Here is a 20,902-nt window from a genome sequence, read left to right on the forward strand (position 1 = left end):
CATGATGAGTTGTAGGTGTTTCCATAAGGTTCACCTAAGTAATTTACCTCTGCTATTGCAGGGTTATCAGGATCATAAGCTTCTTCTTCAGAAGATGCCTCTTTAGTACTGTTGGATGCATTTTGCCATCCATTCAGACTTTGAAAAATCTTGTTGACTTGCTGAGTCAACATTTTGTTCTGAGCCAATATGGCATTCAGAGCATCAATTTCAAGAACTCCCTTCCTCTGAGGCGTCCCATTATTCACGGAATTCCTCTCAGAAGTCTACATGAATTGGTTTTTTGCAACCATGTCAATAAGTTCCTGAGCTTCTGCAGGCGTTTTCTTTAGGTGAATGGATCCACCTACAGAGTGGTCCAATGACATCTTGGAAAACTCAGATAGACCATAATAGAATATATCTGTCATGTTCCATTCTGAAAACATGTCAGAAAGACATCTTTTGGTCATCTGTTTGTATCTTTCCCAAGCTTCATAGAGGGATTCACCATCTTTTTGTTTGAAGGTCTGAACATCCACTCTAAGCTTGCTTAGCTTTTGAGGAGGAAAGAACTTAGCCAAGAAGGCCGTGACCAGCTTATCCCATGAGTCCAGGCTATCCTTAGGTTGTGAATCCAACCATGTTCTAGCTCTGTCTCTTACAGCAAAAGGGGAAAGCATGAGCCTATAGACTTCAGGATTTACTCCATTCGTCTTTACAGTCTCACAAATCTGCAAAAACTCAGTTAAAAATGGATAGGGATCTTCTGATGGAAGTCCATAAAACTTGCAGTTTTGTTGCATTAGAGCAACTAGTTGAGGTTTCAGCTCAAAATTGTTTGCCCCAATGGTAAGGATTGAGATGCTTCTTCCATCAAACTTGGAAGTAGGTGTAGTATAATCACCAAGCATCCTCCTTGCATTATTGTTGTTAGGTTCGGCTGCCATCTCCTTCTCTTGTTCAAAAATTTTAGTAAGGTTGTCTCTGGATTGTTGTAATTTAGCTTCTCTTAGTTTCCTCTTCAGAGTCCTTTCTGGTTTAGGGTCAGCTTCAATAAAAATGCTTTTTTCCTTGTTCCTGCTCATATGAAAGAGAAGAGAACAAGAAAAGAAGAGAAGAGGAATCCTCTATGTCACAGTAAAGAGGTTCCTTATTGTTAGTAGAAGAAGAAAGGGGATAAAGAAAGGAGACTCCAAACAGAAGGGTGAGGATAGGGGTAGTGAATTGAGATGAAGAGAGGTGAAGAGAAGTGTTAGTAAATGAATAAATAAATAGGAAAAGATGAGAGAGGGAGAAATTTTCAAATTAATTTTGAAAAGCAGTTAATAATTTTCGAAAATTAAAGGTGAGATAGAATTAAGATTAAAATTTAAAACAATTAGTTAATTAAAAAGAATTTTGAAAAAGAGGGAGATATTTTCGAATATTAGAGAGAAAAAAGTAGTTAGGTGGTTTTGAAAAAGATAATAAACAAACAAAAAGTCAAATAGTTAGTTGAAAAAGATTTGAAAATCAAATTTGAAAAGATAAGAAGATAAGAAGTTAGAAAAGATATTTTAAAATCAAATTTTTGAAAAATATATGATTTAAAAAGATATGATAAAAAGATATGATAGAAAAGATATGGTTGGAAAAGATTTAATTTTTAAAATTAAAATTAATTACATAACTAACAAGAAACTAAAAGATAAGATTCTAGAATTTAATGATTGAACCTTTCTTAACAAGAAAGTAACAAACTTCAAATTTTTGAATCAATCATATTAATTGTTAGCATAATTTTCGAAAATAAAGATAAAACTAAGAAAAAAATTTTTGAAAAATATTTTAAAACATTAAATTTTCGAAAATTAAATAAAAAAATGAAAAAGATTTGATTTTTGAAAAAGTTTTAATAAGATAAGATTTTTAGAATTTGAAAATTTGACTTGACTTACAAGAAACAACTAATTTTAAAAATTTTTGACTAAGTCAACCCAAATTTCAAAATATTGAGAGAGAAAAGAAAAAGATATTTTTTTATTTTTGAATTTTTAATGATGAGAGAAAAAAACACACATATGACCCAAAACATGAAAATTTTGGATCAAAACCAATGATGCATGCAAGAACACTATGAATGTCAAGATGAACACCAAGAACACCTTGAAGATGATGATGAACATCAAGAACATATTTTTGAAAAATTTTTTATGCAAAGAAAACATAAAAGACACCAAACTTAAAAATCTTTAATGCATGGACACTATGAATGCAAAAATGTATATGAAAAACAATAAAAGATACAAAACAAGAAAACATCAAGATCAAACAAGAAGACTTACCAAGAACAACTTGAAGATCATGAAGAACACCATGAATGCATGAATTTTTGAAAAATAATGCATAAATTTTTACAAGCATGCAATTGACACCAAACTTAAAAATTGACTCAAGACTCAAACAAGAAACACAAAATATTTTTGGTTTTTTATGATTTTATGATTTTTTTTGGATTTTTTTAATTTTTTTGAAAAACATAGAAAAAAAATAAGAAATCCAAAATTTTTAATAAGAATTCCAGGAATCTTTCAATATTAGCCTAAAGCTCTAATCCAAGGGTTGGGCATGGCTTAATAGCCAGCCAGCTTTAGAAGATATAAATTAGGCATGTAACAACTGATATTCCAATTAACTTGCCTCTATGCTGATGGTTTTGAAGCCTCAATCCAATTGAGTTAGACATGGCTTTACAGCCAGCCAAGCTTCACCATACTTTATGAAACTCTAGAATTCATTCTTAAAAATTTTGAATATTTTTTTCGAAAACAAAGAAAAAAGATTTTGAAAAATATTTTTGAAAACATTTTGAAAAGAAAAATAAAAAGAAAATTACCTAATCTGAGCAACAAGACAAACCGTCAGTTGTCCATACTCGAACAATCCCCGGCAACGGCGCCAAAAACATGGTGGACGAAATTGTGATCATCAATAATGGCTCCAAAGGCTTGGTGCTCTCAAACGTGAATCACACTTAGTCATAACTCCGCACAACTAACCAGCAAGTGTACTGGGTCGTCCAAGTAATACCTTACGTGAGTAAGGGTCGATCCCACAGAGATTGTTGGTATGAAGCAAGCTATAGTCATCTTGTAAATCCCAGTCAGGAGGATTCAACTATATTAAGAGATTATTGGATTTTCAAATAATAATAATAATAAATTTAAACAGAAAATAAAGATAGAGTTACTCATGTAATTCAATGGTGAGAATTTCAGATAAGTGCATGAAGGTGCTGTGTTCCTTCTGAATCTCTGCTTTCCTACTGCTTTCATCCAATCCTTCTTACTCCTTTCCATGGCAAGCTGTATGTAGGGCATCACCGTTGTCAATGGCTACATCCCATCCTCTCAGTGAAAATGGTCCAAATGCTCTCTCACAGCACGGCTAATCATCTGTCGGTTCTCGATCATGTTGGAATAGAATCCCTTGATTCTTTTGCATTTGTCATCATGCCCAACAATCGCGAGTTTGAAGCTCGTCACAGTCATTCAATCCCGGAATCTTACTCAGAATACCACAGACAAGGTTAGACTTTCCGGATTCCCACGAATGCCGCCATCAATTCTAGCTTATACCACGAAGATTCTGATTAAGGAATCCAAGAGATATGCGTCCGGTCTAAGGTAGAACGGAAGTAGTTGTCAGTCACGCGTTCATAGGTGAGAATGATGAGTGTCACGGATCATCACATTCATCATGTTGAAGTGCAACAAATATCTTAGAATAAGAACAAGCGGAATTGAATAGAAAATAGTAGTAATTGCATTGAAACTTGAGGTACAGCAGAGCTCCACACCCTTAATCTATGGTGTGTAGTAACTCCACCGTTAAAAATACATAAGTGATGAAGGTTCAGGCATGGCCAAATGGCCAGCCCCCTAAAACATGATCAATAGTCTCCTAAGATGAATAATAAAATAAAACTGAGACCAAAGATATCTAATACAATAGTAAAAAGCCCTATTTATACTAGACTAGCAACTAGGGTTTACAAAAGTAAGTAATTGATGTAGAAATCCACTTCCGGGGCCCACTTGGTGTGTGCTTGGGCTGAGCTTGATCTTTACACGAGCTGAGGCTTATCTTGGAGTTGAACGCCAAGTTGTAACATATTTTTGGCGTTCAACTCTGGTTCGTGACGTGTTTCTGGCGTTTGACTCCAGAATGCAGCATGGAACTAGTGTTGAGCACCAGTTTACGTTGTCTAGTCACGAATAAAGTATAGACTATTATATATTTCTGGAAAGCTCTGAATGTCTACTTTCTAACGCCGTTAAGAGCGCGCCATTTGGAGTTCTGTAGCTCCAGAAAATTTATTTCGAGTGCAGGGAGGTCAGAATCCAACAGCATCAGTAGTCCTTTGTCAGCCTCTTATCAGAGTTTTGCGCAGGTCCCTCAATTTTAGCCAAAAATTACCTGAAAACATATAAAAACACACAAACTCATAGTAAAGTATAGAAATGTGAATTTATCATAAAAACTAATGAAAACATCCCTAAAAGTAACTAGATCATACTAAAAACTACCTAAAAACAATGCCAAAAAGCGTATAAATTATCCGCTCATCAGGACCGCAGGAGCTAGGGAAGATCAGGCTATTGAGGAACGTTTTAAGGTATCCTTTGTGTCAGTACGACGTAAAAAAAAAGAGGTGCAATACGAGGATTTCCCAAGAGGTCACCCATCCTAGTACTACTCTCACCCATGCACGCTTGACTGCGGAGTTCTGATGGGATCCGGTGCATTAGTGCTGATATGATCGCACCTATTAAAGTGTATGCACAAAATTATCATAAGCATGGGGCGCAACATGAAGTAACTCGAGCCGCGAAGCCTTGTGGGGACCGTGGGAGCCTGCGGAAGATTAGGCCATTGAGGATCGCTTTAAGGTATCCTTCTCAAAATAGAATCGTTTAAAGAAAGAGGGTCAGTACGACGTAAAAAAAAGAGGTGCAATCTGAGGACTTCCCAGAAGGTCACCCATCCTAGTACTACTCTCGCCCAAGCACGCTTGAATGCAGAGTTCTGATGGGATCCGATGCATTAGTGCTGATATGATCGCACCTATTAAAGTGTTTGCACACAATTATCACAAGCATGGGGCGCGACATGAAGTAACTCAAGCCGCGAATCCTTGTGGGGACCGGGGGACCCTACTGAAGATTAGGCCATTGATGATCGCTTTAAGGTATCCTTCTCGGGATAGAATCATTTAAAGAAAGAGGGTCAGTACGACGTAAAAAAAAAAGAGGTGCAACACGAGGACTTCCCAGGAGGTCACCCATCCTAGTACTACTCACGCACAAGCACGCTTAATTGCGGAGTTCTGATGGGATCTGGTGCATTAGAACTGGTATGATCACACCTGTTAAGTGTGTGCACAAAATTATTATAAGCATGTTGCGCGACATAGAGTAATTTGAGCCGCAAAGCCTTGCGGGGACCGCGGGAGCTGGGGAAGATCACGCCATTGAGGATCGTTTTAAGGTATCCTTTTCGGGATAGAATCGTTTAAAGAAAGAGGGTCAGTAAGACGTAAAAAAAAAAGAGGTGCAATACGAGGACTTCCCAGGAGGTCACCCATCCTAGTACTAGTCTCGCCCAAGCACGCTTGACTGCGGAGTTCTGATGGGATCCAGTGCATTAGTGCTGATATGATCGCACCTATTAAAGTGTGTGCACAAAATTATCATAAGCATGGGGCGCGACATGGAGTAACTCGAGCCGCGAAGCCTTGTGTGGACCGAGGGAGCCTACGGAAGATTAGGCCATTGAGGATCACTTTAAGGTATCCTTCTCGGGCTAGAATCGTTTGAAGAAAGAGGGTCAGTACGACGTAAAAAAAAAGTGGTGCAACACGAGGACTTCTCAGGAGGTCAAACATGCTAGTACTACTCTCGCCCAAGCACACTTGATTGCGGAGTTCTGATGGGACCCGATGCATTAGTGCTGATATGATCGCACCTATTAAAGTGTGTGCAGACAATTCTCATAAGCATGGGGCTCGACATGAAGTAACTCGAGCCGCGAAGCCTTGTGGGGACCGGGGGAGCCTACAGAAGATTAGGCCATTGAGGATCGCTTTAAGGTATCCTTCTCGGGATAGAATCGTTTAAAGAAAGAGGGTCAGTACGACGTAAAAAAAAAGAAGTGCAATACAAGGACTTCCCAGGAGGTCACTCATCCTAGTACTACTCTCGCCCAAGCACGCTTGACTGCGGAGTTCTGATGGGATCCGGTGCATTAGTGCTGATATGATCGCACCTATTAAATTGTGTGCACAAAATTATCATAAGCATGGGGTGCAACATGAAGTAACACGAGCCGCGAAGCCTTGTGGGGACCGGGGGAGCCTGCGGAAGATCAGGCCGTTGAGGATCGCTTTAATGTATCCTTCTCGAGATAGAATCCTTTAAAGAAAGAGGGTCAGTACGACGTAAAAAAAAGAGGTGCAATACGACGACTTCCCAGGAGATAATCCATCCTAGTAATACTTACGCACAAGCACACTTAATTGCGGAGTTCTGATGAGATTCGGTGCTTTAATGCTGGTATGATCGCACCTATTAAAGTGTGCGCTCACAATTATCAAAAGCATGGGGTGCGACATAGGGTAACTCGAGCCGCGAAGCCATGCGGGGACCACGGGAGCCTATAGAAGATCAGGCCGTTAAATTATCATTTTAAGGTGTCCTTTTCGGGATAGAATCATTTAAAGAAAGAGGGTCAGTACGATGTAAAGAAAAATAGGTGCAATACGAGGACTTCCTCGGAGGTCACCCATCCTAGTACTACTCTTGCCCAAGCACACTTGACTGCGGAGTTCTGATGGGATCCGGTGCATTAGTGTTGATATGATCACACCTATTAAAGTGTGTGCACACAATTATCATAAGCATAGGGCGCGACATGAAGTAACTCGAGCCGCGAAGCCTTGTGGGGACCGGGGGAGCCTACGGAAGATCAGGCCATTGAGGATCGCTTTAAGGTATCCTTCTCAGGATAGAATCATTTAAAGAAAGAGGGTCAGTACGACGTAAAAAAAAAGAGGTGCAATACGAGGACTTCCCAGGAGGTCACCCATCCTAGTACTACTCTCGCCCAAGCACGCTTGACTGCGGAGTTCTGATAGGATCCGGTGCATTAGTGCTGATATGATCACACCTATTAAAGTGTGTGCACACAATTATCATAAGCATGGGGCGCGACATCAAGTAACTCGATCCGTGAAGCCTTGTGGGGACTGAGGGAGCTATTAAAGTGTGTGTAAGCAATTATCATAAGCATGGGGCGCGACATAGGGTAACTCGAGCCACGAAGCCTTAAGGGGACCGCGGGAGCCTGCGGAAGATCAGGCCATTGAGGATCGCTTTAAGGTATCCTTCTCGGGATAGAATCGTTTAAAGAAAGAGGGTCAGTACGACGTAAAAAAAAGAGGTGCAACACGAGGACTTCCCAGGAGGTCACCCATCCTAGTACTACTCACGCACAAGCACCCTTAATTGCGGAGTTATGATGGGATCTGGTGCATTAGTGCTGATATGATTGCACCTATTAAAGTGTGCGCACACCATTATCATAAGCATGGGGCGTGACATAGGGTAACTCGAGCCGCGAAGGCTTGTGGAGACCTCGGGAGCCTGCGGAAGATCAGGCCATTGAGGATCACTTTAAGGTATCCTTCTCGAGATAGAATCGTTTAAGGAAAGAGGGTCAGTAAGACGTAAAAAAAAAGAGGTGCAATACGAGGACTTCCTAGGAGGCCACACATCCTAGTACTACTCTCGCCCAAGCACGCTTGATTGCGGAGTTCTGATGGGATCCGATGTATTAGTGCTGGTATGATCACACCTATTAAAGTGTGCGCACATAATTATCATAAGCATGGGGCACGATATAGAGTAACTTGAGTCGCGAAGCCTTGTGGGGACCGCAGATGACTGCAGAAGATCAGGCCATTGAGGATCACTTTAAGGTTTCCTTCTCGTGATAGAATCACTTAAAGAAAGAGGGTCAGTACGACGTAAAAAAAAGAGGTGCAACACGAGGACTTCCCAGAAGGTCACCCATCCTAGTACTACTCACGTACAAGCACACTTAATTGCAGAGTTCTGATGGGATCTGGTGCATTAGCGTTGTTATGATCGCACCTATTAAAGTGTGAGCACACAATTATTATAAGCATGATGCGCGATATAGAGTTACTCGACCCGCAGAGCCTCGCGGGGACCACAGGAGCTGCAGAAGATCAGGCCATTGAGGATCGCTTTAAAGTATCCTTCTCGGGATAGAATCATTTAAAGAAAGAGGGTCAGTACGACGTAAAAAAAAGGTGCAACACGAGGACTTCACAGGATGTCACCAATCCTAGTACAACTCTTGCTCAAGCACGCTTGACTGAGGAGTTCTGATGGTATCCGGTACATTAGTGCTGGTATGATCGCACCTATTAAAGTGTGCGCACACAATTATCATACGCATAGGGCGCGACATAGAGTAACTCGAGCCGCGAAGCCTTGTGGCGACCGCGGGAGAAAGCGGAAGATCAGGCCATTGAGGATCGCTTTAAGATGTCTTTCTCGGGATAGAATCATTTAAAGAAATTGGGTCAGAATGACGTAAACAAAAAGGGGTGCAACATGAGGACTTCCCAGGAGGTCACCCATCCTAGTACTACTCACGTACAAGCATGCTTAATTGCGAAGTTCTGATGGGATCAGGTGCATTAGTGCTAGTATGATTGCACCTATTAAAGTTTGCGCACACAATTATCATAAGCATGGGCGCGACATAGCGTAACTCTAGCCGCGAAGGCTTGCGGGGACCGCGGGAGCCTACAGAAGATCAGGCCATTGAGGATCACTTTAAGGTATCCTTCTCGAGATAGAATCGTTTAAAGAAAGAGGGTCAGTAAGACGTAAAAAAAAAAAGAGGTGCAACATGAGGATTTCCTAGGAGGCCACCCGTCCTAGTACTACTCTCGCCCAAGCACACTTGATTACGGAGTTCTGATAGGATCCGGTGTTTTAGTGCTGGTATGATCACACCTACTAAAGTGTGCGCACACAATTATCATAAGCATGGGGCGCGATATAGAGTAACTTGAGCCGTGAAGCCTTGCGGGGACCGCGGGAGCCTGTGGAATCTCAAGCCATTGAGGATCGCTTTAAGGTATCCTTCTCGGGGTAGAATTGTTTGAAGAAGGAGGTCAGGACGACGTAAGAAAAGATGTGCAACACGAGGACTTCCCAAGAGGTCACCCATCCTAGTACTTCTCTCGCCCAAGCATGCTTGATTGCGGAGTTCTGATGGGATCCGGAGCATTAGTGCTGGTATGATTGCACCTATTAAAGTGTGCGCACACAATTATCATAAGCATGGGGCGCGACATATAGTAACTCGCGCTGCGAAGCCTTGTGGGGACCGCGGAAGCCTGCAGAAGATCAAGCCATTGAGGATCGCTTTAAGGTATTCTTTTCGTGATAGAATCGTTTAAAGAAAAAGGGTTAGTACGACGTAAAAAAAAAAAAGAGGTGCAACACGAGGACTTCCCAGGAGGTCACCCATCCTAGTACTACTCACGCCCAAGCACGCTTAATTGCAGAGTTCTTATGGGATCTGGTGCATTAGTGTTGGTATGATTGCACCTATTAAAGTGTGAGCACACAATTATTATAAGCATGGTGCGCGACATAGAGTTACTCGAGCCGCAAAGCCTTGCGGGGACCGCGGGAGCTGGGGAAGATCAGGCCATTGAGGATCGCTTTAAAGTATCCTTCTCGGGATAGAATCGTTTAAAGAAAGAGGGTCAGTACGACGTAAAAAAATAGGTGCAACACTAGGACTTCCCAAGAAGTCACCCATCCTAGTACTTCTCTCGCCCAAGCAGGCTTAATTACGGAGTTCTGGTAGGATCCGGTGCATTAGTGTTGGTATGATGGCTCCTATTAAAGTGTGCGCACACAATTATCTTAAGCAAGGGGCGCGAGATAGTGTAACTCGAGCTGCGAAGCCTTGCGGGGACCGCAAGAGCTTGCAAAAGATCAGGCCATTGAGGATCACTTTAAGGTATCCTTCTCGAGGTAGGATAGTTTAGAGAGAGAGGGTTAGTAAGACGTAAAAAAAAAGAGGTGCAACACGAGGACTTTCCAGGAAGTCACCCATCCTAGTACTACTCATGGATAAGCATGCTTAATTGCGAAGTTTTGATGGGATCTCGGGCATTAGTGCTGGTATGATCGCACCTATTAAAGTGCGCGCACACAATTATCATAAGCATGGGGCGCGACATAGAGTAACTCGAGCCGCGAAGCCTTGCGAAAAAAAAAAAAAAAAAGAGGTACAACACGAGGACTTCCCAAGAGGTCACCCATCCTAGTACTACTCTCACCCAAGCATGCTTGATTGCGGAGTTCTGATGGGATCCGGTGCATTAGTTCTGGTATGATCGCACCTATTAAAGTGTGCACACACAATTATCATAAGCATGGGGCGCGACATAGAGTGACTCGAGCCGCGAAGCCTTGCGCAGACCGCGGGAGTGTGATATGTCAACATGTCATGTTTTTCTATGCTTTTTCATACAGGAAATTTATTATTAGTGCTTAAATATTGAATGCTTTTGTGCTTAAAAGGCATATTTCTTTGATCTTTTGATTTTATAATCTTTGTAGGAAAGAAGTGTAAAAAGAAGCAAAAAAAGCACAAATTAAACTCAAAAAGAGAAAAGAAGAATTTTGGGGACACTTTGATGTTTGAGCACGCTTTGGAACTTTAGGCCACGCTTTTAAAAGCGTGGCCCATGACCAAGAAGTGAGCGCTGTGCTCACTAAAGTGAGCATTTTCGTGCCTTGCTAGCAAGGAAAGCAAGGCAAAGCAAGACTGGCGCTCAAAGAAGTGAGCGCTGTGCTCACTAAAGTGAGCATTTTCGGGCTTTTCTTTAAGCCTTGTGACAACATGACCATGCATTTATCAAAGGGCCATAACTTGAGCTACAAATGTTCAATTGATGCGCTTTTAGTTGCGTTGGAAAGCTGACATTCAGCGCTTTCCAACGATATATAACAATCTATATTTAGTTCAAAAGTTAAGCACAAGTGATAGGAATCTTTAAGGCCCTAAAAGCACTCACCAAGGCACCAAACATGCGCTGGCCAAGGTTCGAAGAGGGAGAGCGCTAGGAGAGCGGATCAGTACATCCAAGGCAACACAAGGGAATAGCGCTTAAAGCAAGTGAGCGCAGTGCTCAAATAAGTGAGCATTTTCGTGCTCTTCCCAAGGAAATAAAGGAAGCGCATCATTCAATAAAAGAGTTCACCAAGCCTCGAAAGGGGGGTGCATCAAACCAAGAAGTAGTACTCAAATATTGAGCGCAGTGCTCACTTAGTGAGCGCTAGTGTGAAACAAGACACCAACAAGACACTCTTGTGAGTTATTACTACTTGATGCAACCTGGTACACTTGCCGGTGAGTTTGTGTGGAAATCTGATTTTCACCTCATCAAGTTTTTGGCGCCGTTGTTGGGGATTGATTTAGATCGACAATGATTAAGTAGGTGAGAAGTCTAGATTAAGCATTTTCTTTGTTTTTGTTTTCTGTTTTAAGTTGATAGTAAGGTGTTTGAGTTTTGGCCTCACTAAGCAAATCTCATCTGAGATATGAATTTAAGTTTTCTTTGGTGTTGTGTTTTACAAAATTCAAATGGAGTTTAACTCATCTTATGATCAAACAAATTTTATGGGATATTACCCACCATCACCTATTTCTAATGATGGCTGGGAATATCACCAACAAATTACAGATCCTAAGCACTCCAATCCATAGTGATATGTCTCAGAACCACAAGATGAGCAAGAGAATCATATAGGATACTTCCCACCACCACAAAATGATTCAAGTCATTATTCAAATGGTGGCTGGGAGTATCACCAAGAAATTGTAAATTCTGAACACTCCAATCCATGGAGATTTGCTCCAGAGCCACAAATTGATCAAGCTAGTCACATGACATATTGTCCAGAACCACAGAATGATTTAGGTCATTATCCTCATGGTGTTTGGGCATATCAATAAGAGTGTGAACAATCAAGTGAAATAAATTTCCTGCCAAAACCACAAAGTGACTCATACTGTTATGACAGTTACACAAACCATGGCTGGGAAGGGAATTTCAATGATTCAGTTGATTGTGCTGTCAATACATACATGGAGGATTGCTCCCCGTGGTCACAAAATGATTCACACTCTGAGCAATTTTATAATGATTCACATTGTGGATGGGAGAATCAAAATCAGGAAGCATTTGACAGTTCATACTCCACTTATCAAGAGCCACTTGAGCAAACTTTCAATTCATTCATACATAATTGTCCAACCTCACCTCACAATTCCTCATTTGAAAATTCTTCATCACTTGATTATGCCTCAACACAAAGTTTCCTCCAAGATCCATACAAATCATCTCACCAACCACAAAATTCATTCCATACCACTCTAAACAACCTCATCACAACACATCCATATCCACAAAATTTCTCTCAACCTTTATCTTTTGAGCTAGTAGCTGAGGATCCCCTTCAAAAGTCTAGAGAATTATTGAAAAGACAAGAACAACTCCTGGAAGAACAACAACAATCCTGAAAAGAACAAGAAATTCTCCTCCAAAAGATGGATGAGCATTTGGAGAACATAGGGAAACACTCAGAACCACTAAGCAAGGAAGATTGATGAGCGGATATTTTATACGCTTTTTAGGGGTATTTTCATATAGTTTTTAGTAGGATCTAGCTACTTTTTAGTATATTTTTACTAGTTTTTATGCAAAAATCACATTTCTGGACATTGCTATGATTTTGTGTGTTTTTTTATGATTTCAAATATTTTTTGGCTGAAATTGAGGGACCTGAGCAAAAATCTGATTCAGAGGCTGAAAAAGGACTGCAAATGCTGTTGGATTCTAACCTCCTTGCACTCGAAATGAATTTTCTGGAGCTGCAAAAGCCCAATTGGTGCGCTCTCAATTGCGTTGGAAGGTAGAAATCCTGGGCTTTCAAGCAATATATAATAGTCTATACTTTTCCCAAGTTGTGATGACGCAAACTGGCGTTTAACACCAACTTTCTACCTTATTCTGGCGTTAAACGCCAGAAACAGGATACAAGCTGGAGTTAAATGCCCAAACTGGCGAGTTAAATGCCAAAAATAGCCTTTACACGTGAAAGCTTCATTGCTCAGCCCAAACACACACCAAGTGGGCCCCAGAAGTGGATTTCTACACTATCTATCTTAGCTTACTCATTTTCTGTAAACCTAGGTTACTAGTTGAGTATAAAAACTATTTTTAGAGATTCATTTTGATACCTCATGATATTTTACATCTGAATTTGTATTTCCTATGGCATGAGTCTCTAAACCCCATGGTTGGAGGTGAGGAGCTCTGCTGTGTCTCGATGGATTAATACAATTACTTATGTTTTCTATTCGATCACGCTTGATTCTATTCTAAGATATTCACTCATACTTAAACATGACAAATGTGATGATCCATGACACTCATCACCATTCTCAACCTATGCGTGCGTGCCTGACAACCACTTCCATTCTATCTTAGATTGAGTGTTTATCTCTTGGGTTCCTGGATCATGAGTTTGACTGCCTCTCTTGACAACAGAGCGTTCAATCTGTGAATCCAGAGTCTTCGTGGTATAAGCTAGAATCAATTGGCAGTATTCTTGAGATCCGGAAAGTCTAAAACTTGTCTGTGGTATTCCGAGTAGGATCTGGGATGGGATGACTGTGAAGAGCTTCAAACTCACAAATGTTGGGCGTAGTGACAGACACAAAAGGATCCATGGATCCTATTCCAACACAAGTGAGAACCGACAGATGATTAGCCATGTATATGGACCAATTTCACTGAGAGGACGGATGGTAGCCATTGACAACGGTGATCCACCAACATACAGCTTGCCATAGAAGGAACCTTGCGTGCGTGAAGAAGACGCAGTTTGAAAGCAGAGATTCAGAAGACAGAGCACCTCCAAAACTCCAACCTATTCTCCATTACTACATAACAAATATTTATTTCATGCTCTTTTACTTTTCACAATTAAAACTAAGAACCATTACTGATATCCTGACTAAGAGTTACAAGATAACCATAGCTTGCTTCAAGCCGACAATCTCCATGGTATCGACCCTTACTCACGTAAGGTATTACTTGGACGACCTAGTGCACTTGCTGGTTAGTTGTGCCGAATTGCAAAATTGTGATTGTAATTTTCGTGCACCATGTTTTTGGCGCCGTTGCCGGGGATTGTTCGAGTTTGAACAACTGACGGTTTATTTTGTTGCTTAGATTAGGAAAAATTGTCTTTTGTTAGTTTAGAATCTCTTTTATTTTCTTTTCAAAAATTTTCAAAAATCTTATTTTTCCTAGTTAATTTTCTATTTTTACTTGAGTCTAGTTTCATGTTTTAAGTTTGGTGTCAATTGCATGTCTTTATTTGTTCTTCATATTTTCGAATTTGTGTCCATTGTTCTTTCTTGATCTTCAAGTTGTTCTTCTTTATTTTTTGTTTGATCTTTAGTTCTTCTTGTTTTGTGTCTTTCCCTATTTTTCTTGTGATTTTCGAAAAGTTCAAAAAGATTTTTCAAGAAAATACTTTTTCTTTCATAACTCAGTTGGTTAGAGCATTGGCTTATGTTTTTGGTATCTTCTTTTCAAAAAAAAATTTCTTTGATTAAATCTTGTGTCAAATTTTAAGTTTGGTGTTCTCTTGTTAATTTTTCTTTAGTTTTCAAAAATTTTATTTTGGTTTTCTAAAAATTTTAAGTTTGCTGTTTTTTCTTTTTGTTCTTGTTGTTCTTGTGAGTCTTCAAAGTGTTCTTGAGTCTTCTTTGTGTTTTGATCTTAAAATTTTTAAGTTTGGTGTTCCTTGGTGTTTACCCTCCAAAATTTTTGAAAACAAGAAGCATTAGATCTAAAAATTTCAAGTCTTGTGTCTTTTGTGTGTTTTTCTCTTTCATAATAAAATTAAAAAAAATATATCTTTTCCTTTAATTGCTCATAATTTTCGAATTCATTAGGTTGATTTGGTCAAAATTTTTAAAATCATATCTTTTTCAAAAACTCCTAACCACTTCCTCTCTCCTCATTCTTTTTCGAAATCCTCATAAAATATTTTCAAATTCTTTTCTTTTTATTTTATTATTTTAATATCCATTTTATTATATAATAAAATAAATAAAATAAATCCACATTATCTCCCTTTTTCCATCATGGACCTAAGTGGCAATGAACAGTTCAGAAGGACTCTGGGCTCATATGCTAACCCCACTACTGCTTCATATGGGAGTAGTATATGTATACCCCCCATAAGAGCTAACACTTTTGAGCTAAATCCTCAGCTCATTATCATGGTGCAGCAAAATTACCAATATTCTGATCTTCCATAGGAAGAACCTACTGAGTTTCTGGCACAGTTCTTACAAATTACTGACACAGTACGTGATAAGGAAGTGGATCAGGATGTCTATACATTATTGTTATTTCCATTTGCTGTAAAAGACCAAGCTAAGAGGTGGTTAAATAACTAACTCAAAGCCAGCATAAGAACATAGAAACAGTTGTCAGACAAATTCTTGAATCAATATTTCCCTCCAAAGAGGATGACACAGCTAAGGCTGGACATCCAAGGCTTTAAACAAGAGAATAATGAATTTCTTTATGATGCTTGGGAGAGGTACAGAAAGATGCTAAGGAAATACCCCTCTGAAATGTTTTCAAAGTATGTGTAGTTAGACATCTTCTACTACAGGCTTACAGAAAAAGCTCAGATATCTCTAGACCACTCAGCTGGTAGATCTATACACATGAGAAAGACGATTGAAGAGGCTCAAGAGCTTATAGATATGGTTGCTAGAAATCAGCATATGTACTTAAATAGTGAGTCCTCCATGAAAGAAGAAGCTAAGGCAGTATCAACTGACTTTAGCCCTCAAGAAAAGCTGCTGAACTCAATCAGCAACTATCTTCTATAATAAAACAGTTAGTAGAATTTAAGGAGATACTACAAAAAACCAAAAATGCTAATAAGTCTATGAAATCACAATTGAATCAGACAAAACAGCAGTTATCAAAACATATAACAGAAGAGTGCCAAGCAGTTCAATTAAGAAGTGGAAAAACATTAAATACCTCAACTCAAAGCAGCAAAAAGCCAAGAAAAGAACAACTGACAGAGGATGAGCAAACTGCCACCCAAAATCCCTCTGAGGACAGTAAGAGCCCAGAGAGGAATGATTCTGGCATTCAAATGCCAGAAAAGGCAGAAAAACTGGCATTAAATTCTCATTGGATGCCCAGTTCTGGCGTTCAAATGCCAGAAAAGGGTGAAAAGTTGGCATTGAATGCCCAACCCATTCCTCCTCCCATCCTGGCGTTCAAACACCAATGAGGGATCAGACACCTACAAGTGCTGATAATAACTCCCTCAAGAAGGCTTCTCAACCTGCCTCTGTAGGAAATAAACCTGCAGCAACCAAGGTTGAAGAATACAAAGCCAAAATGCCTTATACTCAGAAACTCCATCAAACGGAACAAGATAAACAATTTGCCCGCTTTGCAGACTATCTCAAGACTCTTGAAATCAAGATTTCGTTTGCAGAGGCACTTGAGCAAATACCCTCTTATGCTAAGTTCATGAAAGAAATCTTAAGTCATAAGAAGGATTGGAGAGAAACTAAAAAAGTCTTTCTCATTGAAGAATGCAGTGCAGTCATCTTAAAGAGCTTACCAGAGAAGCTTAAGGATCCTGGGAGCTTTATGATACCATGCACATTGGAGGGTACTTGTACCAAGACAGCTTTATGTGATCTTGGGGCAAGTATCAACCTAATCCCTGCATCCACCATCAGAAAGCTTGGCTTGACTGAAGAGGTCAAACCAACCCGAATTTATCTTCAACTTGCTGATGGCTCCATTAAATATCCATCAGGTGTAATTGAGGACATGATTGTCACAGTTGGGCCATTTGCCTTTCCCACTGACTTTGTAGTGTTGGAAATGGTTGTGTGCTTCACCTTCCATATTTTGAAATGGATTCACTTCTTCTTCTTCTTCACTAACTACTCTTTTACCTCTGGCCACTGCCTCTCTTTTCAATCTTAAAAATGCCCTCTCAGGTTCCTTTGAGTGCATGAGTCTTGGGAGGCCAAAGTGTGTACTACCTTGGTCAAGATAGTCACAAATTTTAGCGTGTTCCTTTGCATATCCTCTTGCCCTTGAAGTAGCAAAGTGATAGAATCATCTATTGGGGCTTCAAGTGGATAGAAGGGTTCATTATTTTGGAGAAAGGGTTCATAATAGGAAGGTGGTTCTTCTTGGTAATGGTATGGAGATTGTGTGTATTGAGGTAGTTCTTGGGGGTAATTGTGTCGGAATGTAGGTGATTCTATGGGTTTTCGCTCATAATGGTCACAAGAATGTGGTAGGGGTGATTGATTATATGATGGATATGGATCATAAGGAGGTATTTGGTAAAAAAGGGCTTGTGAGTATGGTTGAGGGTCATGTTGAGGATGAGGTTCATAGGTATAGCGCGGTGGGTGTTGATTGTCATGAAGAAGTCCACCATAACTATTGCCTTAGTGTGCATCTTGGAATAGATCTTGCTCATAATACATTGGAGGAGATTGTTGCCAAGAGGAGTGATCAATTCCTTGAGGCTCGTCCCATCTTTGATTGTTCCATCCTCAATACATGTTGTCGTTGATATTCACATTTCCTACAACATAATTATAACCCAACTCATAGCTAACCAATGGGGTGAGAATTCATAGTGAAAAGAGAAAATAAGAACAAAATTAATAAGAAACAAAGAAAGATAAAGTCCTACAAATAATAAACCAACCGAAAATCAAGATATTTACAATATCAACATATGTACAATAACCAATAACCAGGCACACAATTGCAAATCCCCAGCAACGGCGCCATTTGAACGAAAAATTATCTATCGGTATAGAATTTCACAAATGAATTCTCGTTGCAAGTATAGTTCTAAACCAACAAACAATTCCTCAATAAAAAATTTTGGTTGTTGATGTGTGGAAAACGATCCAACACAAACTCACCGGCAAGTGTACCGGGTCGCATCAAGTAATAATAACTCACATGAGTGAGGTCGATCCCACAGGGATTGAAGGATTGAGCAATTTTAGTTTAGTGGTTGATTTAGTCAAGCGAATCAAGTTTTGGTTGAGTGGTTTATAATTGACAGAAGCTAAATTGCTTGAAATGTAAAGGGAGAGGGAAGATTTGCAGTGAATTAAAGATAACAGAAAGTAAAAGTGCTGAATCTTAAAGTACAAGTAAATTAAATTGCAGAAACTTAGATTGCAAGAAATATAAATGACTGAAGCTTAAAGTGCAAGAAATGTAAATTGCTTGAATCATAAAAGGAATTGGGAATTGGGATTGCAGAATTTAAACAAGCAAAAGTGAATTGCAATAAACAGACAAGTAGAAGATGAATTGAATTAGAGTAGATCTCAAACAGAAGAGTAAAAATGCTTTGAAAATTTAAAAACAGAAAGTAAGCAATGCTTAATTTGCAGCAATTTAAAAGAGGTTGAAGATCTCAGGAGTGGAAGAGACTAGATAACAAGTCTAGATCTCAAATCCTTCCTTGATCCAACAAGAACAATTGCAAAAGAAATAAATGAACGTAGATTGCAGAAAGAGTAGAAGATGAAGCAGTAAATAGAGATTGAAATTCAATTATGCAGAAAAGTAAAACAAGAGATCACAAGGTGAGATTGAAACATAAGTTCTTCAATTCTTCACCCAAGATCCAAAGCAAGAAAATTAAAGAGTGCTCAAGCAAGAACAAGGAAGAAGAGAGATCAATTCTCCTTCCCAATTCTCTAAGATCTAAATTCAATGAAAGTAAAAAGGAAAATTCAAAAGTGATTCTAGAGATCCTAATTACATCAAACTAGCTCCTATTTATACACTTTCTATTCTTGGATTTTGGAATTTGGATGGGCTTTTAATTTGGTAAAGATTTGAATTTAATTGGATTTTTAATTGATTTTTCAGCCCATGAAGAAATTGCTTCCAGGGGGATGCTCAGCTCACAAGTTGAGCTGAGCATTGAGGCCTTGTGTGTGGGTTCCTTGTAGCGTGCAATGTTGGGGAGGAGGCACCAGGGGAATGCTCAGCTCACAAGTTGAGCTGAGCATTGGTGCCTTGGTGCATGTCTTGTATGCGCCTTGTGCTCCTTGCCTTGTGATGATGCGTGCTCCATCTCCCTGGCCCGTGTCGCGCTTGTGTATAGTGCATCATGGGTAGCGCTCTGCTCACCAAGTGATCTGAGCATTGGCTCCTTCAAAGAGAGGTCCTTGGTTCGAAACTTGAGGGAAGCATGCGCTGGATTTTTCTTCTTGGTGAAGGATGTGGCGCCTTGCTTCTTGCTTCCTTAGGGTGTTGAGTTCGAATCCTGGAGGTGGCAATTTGCCAATTTTTGGCTTGTTTTCCTTGTGAGTAGCGCTTTCCCCCTCCCTTAGGTCATGGGTTCAAACCTTGGAGCAAACATTGGCAACTTATTTCCTTTGATGTTCTTTTGATGAATGCCCGATAATGCTCACTTGGTGAGCTGAGCATTATTTTTCCCTTCCTTGTTTCTTGGCTTCAAATTGTGCTCAGCTCACAAAGTGAGCAGAGCATTGTGCCTTGGTCCCTTGAGGGAAAATATAGCACTCCCTTGGTGAGCATGGTGCTCTTGGAGAGAGCTGCATGGTTTTCCTTCATTGTTGTGCCACACTTCTTCCTTCCTTGGGCACACTTTTGCTTAGGCCACGCTTTCTTCTTTTCTTCTTTTCTTCTTTTCTTCACCTACAATTAATCAAAACAACCAATCAAAGTATTACCAAATTCACAAGGTTTATAAATCATTAAAAATCAATTAAATTTAGCCTAAACCTCATGATTTAGCATTAATTAGATGGTGGTTGTTTGATTCAAAGAAGTCATGCATTTCCATTCCAAATTACTTACTTAGAATGCAAGAAAGTGCATAAAACCTAATGAAAACAAAGAAAAAGACTAGTGAAACTAGGCTAAGATGACTTGTCATCAGTTGTCACAAGTAGCAAACCCCAATAAAAATAAACCGAAGTATTTAAACCTCGGGTCATCTCTCAAGAAATTGCAGGGAAGTGTTCTTGTTATTGGTTATGGGACAAGTATATTTTGGGGTTTTTTGGGATAAGGAACAAGAAAAGTTATTGAAACTCAAGCGATAAAAAGCTCTTGGCAAGGGTTGATGGTTAAGAATCTTTATTCTTGTCACTAACCACAATATGATAATTGCAAGGATCAATCTCATTAAGTCATCCTCTAATAAGTGAAGGAAAGTGATGAGCGGATAATTTATACGCTTTTTGGCATTGTTTTTAGGTAGTTTTTAATAAGTTCAAGCTACTTTTAGGGATGTTTTCATTAGTTTTTATGCTAAATTTATATTTCTAGACTTTACTATGAGTTTGTGTGTTTTTCTGCGATTTCAGGTAAATTCTGGCTGAAATTGAGGGACTTGAGCAAAACTCTGAAAAAGGCTGACAAAAGGACTGCTGATGCTATTGGAATCTGACCTCCCTACACTCGAAATGGATTTTCTGGAGCTACAGAACTCCAAATGGCGCGCTCTAAACGGCGTTGGAAAGTAGACATCCAGAGCTTTCCAGCAATATATAATAGTCCATACTTTATTCGGAAATTGACGACGTAACTTGGCGTTGAACGCCAAGTACATGCTGCTGTCTGGAGTTAAACGCCAGAAAAACGTCATGATCCGGAGTTGAACGCCCAAATCAC

General features: G+C 39.7%; 14 non-coding genes and 5 pseudogenes across 14 annotated transcripts; all 19 read right to left on the reverse strand.

The window, feature by feature from the left end:
- Nucleotides 1-4,672: 4,672 nt before the first annotated feature.
- Nucleotides 4,673-4,791, reverse strand: LOC127740149 (5S ribosomal RNA). Its single transcript, XR_008000830.1, has one exon. It is a non-coding gene; the product is annotated as a 5S ribosomal RNA (ribosomal RNA).
- Nucleotides 4,792-4,971: 180 nt separating this feature from the next.
- Nucleotides 4,972-5,090, reverse strand: LOC127740049 (5S ribosomal RNA). The gene has a single exon (XR_008000783.1). It is a non-coding gene; the product is annotated as a 5S ribosomal RNA (ribosomal RNA).
- Nucleotides 5,091-5,272: 182 nt separating this feature from the next.
- LOC127739991 (5S ribosomal RNA) lies at nucleotides 5,273-5,391 on the reverse strand. The gene has a single exon (XR_008000732.1). It is a non-coding gene; the product is annotated as a 5S ribosomal RNA (ribosomal RNA).
- Nucleotides 5,392-5,571: 180 nt separating this feature from the next.
- On the reverse strand, nucleotides 5,572-5,690 carry LOC127740089 (5S ribosomal RNA). The gene has a single exon (XR_008000795.1). It is a non-coding gene; the product is annotated as a 5S ribosomal RNA (ribosomal RNA).
- Nucleotides 5,691-5,871: 181 nt separating this feature from the next.
- Nucleotides 5,872-5,990, reverse strand: LOC127740082 (uncharacterized; annotated as a pseudogene).
- Nucleotides 5,991-6,171: 181 nt separating this feature from the next.
- On the reverse strand, nucleotides 6,172-6,290 carry LOC127740205 (5S ribosomal RNA). Its single transcript, XR_008000886.1, has one exon. It is a non-coding gene; the product is annotated as a 5S ribosomal RNA (ribosomal RNA).
- Nucleotides 6,291-6,470: 180 nt separating this feature from the next.
- Nucleotides 6,471-6,589, reverse strand: LOC127740098 (uncharacterized; annotated as a pseudogene).
- A 182-nt stretch (nucleotides 6,590-6,771) lies between these two features.
- On the reverse strand, nucleotides 6,772-6,890 carry LOC127740030 (5S ribosomal RNA). Its single transcript, XR_008000765.1, has one exon. It is a non-coding gene; the product is annotated as a 5S ribosomal RNA (ribosomal RNA).
- Nucleotides 6,891-7,071: 181 nt separating this feature from the next.
- Nucleotides 7,072-7,190, reverse strand: LOC110273177 (5S ribosomal RNA). The gene has a single exon (XR_002364618.2). It is a non-coding gene; the product is annotated as a 5S ribosomal RNA (ribosomal RNA).
- Nucleotides 7,191-7,458: 268 nt separating this feature from the next.
- LOC127740010 (5S ribosomal RNA) lies at nucleotides 7,459-7,577 on the reverse strand. Its single transcript, XR_008000745.1, has one exon. It is a non-coding gene; the product is annotated as a 5S ribosomal RNA (ribosomal RNA).
- A 181-nt stretch (nucleotides 7,578-7,758) lies between these two features.
- On the reverse strand, nucleotides 7,759-7,877 carry LOC127740025 (5S ribosomal RNA). Its single transcript, XR_008000760.1, has one exon. It is a non-coding gene; the product is annotated as a 5S ribosomal RNA (ribosomal RNA).
- Nucleotides 7,878-8,057: 180 nt separating this feature from the next.
- LOC127739945 (5S ribosomal RNA) lies at nucleotides 8,058-8,176 on the reverse strand. The gene has a single exon (XR_008000687.1). It is a non-coding gene; the product is annotated as a 5S ribosomal RNA (ribosomal RNA).
- A 177-nt stretch (nucleotides 8,177-8,353) lies between these two features.
- On the reverse strand, nucleotides 8,354-8,472 carry LOC127740080 (uncharacterized; annotated as a pseudogene).
- A 181-nt stretch (nucleotides 8,473-8,653) lies between these two features.
- LOC127740090 (uncharacterized) lies at nucleotides 8,654-8,772 on the reverse strand (annotated as a pseudogene).
- Nucleotides 8,773-8,954: 182 nt separating this feature from the next.
- On the reverse strand, nucleotides 8,955-9,073 carry LOC127740057 (5S ribosomal RNA). The gene has a single exon (XR_008000791.1). It is a non-coding gene; the product is annotated as a 5S ribosomal RNA (ribosomal RNA).
- Nucleotides 9,074-9,251: 178 nt separating this feature from the next.
- Nucleotides 9,252-9,370, reverse strand: LOC127739835 (5S ribosomal RNA). The gene has a single exon (XR_008000577.1). It is a non-coding gene; the product is annotated as a 5S ribosomal RNA (ribosomal RNA).
- A 184-nt stretch (nucleotides 9,371-9,554) lies between these two features.
- Nucleotides 9,555-9,673, reverse strand: LOC127740261 (5S ribosomal RNA). The gene has a single exon (XR_008000941.1). It is a non-coding gene; the product is annotated as a 5S ribosomal RNA (ribosomal RNA).
- Nucleotides 9,674-9,851: 178 nt separating this feature from the next.
- LOC127740102 (uncharacterized) lies at nucleotides 9,852-9,970 on the reverse strand (annotated as a pseudogene).
- A 390-nt stretch (nucleotides 9,971-10,360) lies between these two features.
- Nucleotides 10,361-10,479, reverse strand: LOC127740017 (5S ribosomal RNA). The gene has a single exon (XR_008000752.1). It is a non-coding gene; the product is annotated as a 5S ribosomal RNA (ribosomal RNA).
- Between the last annotated feature and the right edge of the window lie 10,423 nt (nucleotides 10,480-20,902).

The sequence above is a fragment of the Arachis duranensis genome, chromosome 6 (genome assembly GCF_000817695.3).
Source record: "Arachis duranensis cultivar V14167 chromosome 6, aradu.V14167.gnm2.J7QH, whole genome shotgun sequence".
Lineage (NCBI taxonomy): Eukaryota > Viridiplantae > Streptophyta > Magnoliopsida > Fabales > Fabaceae > Arachis > Arachis duranensis.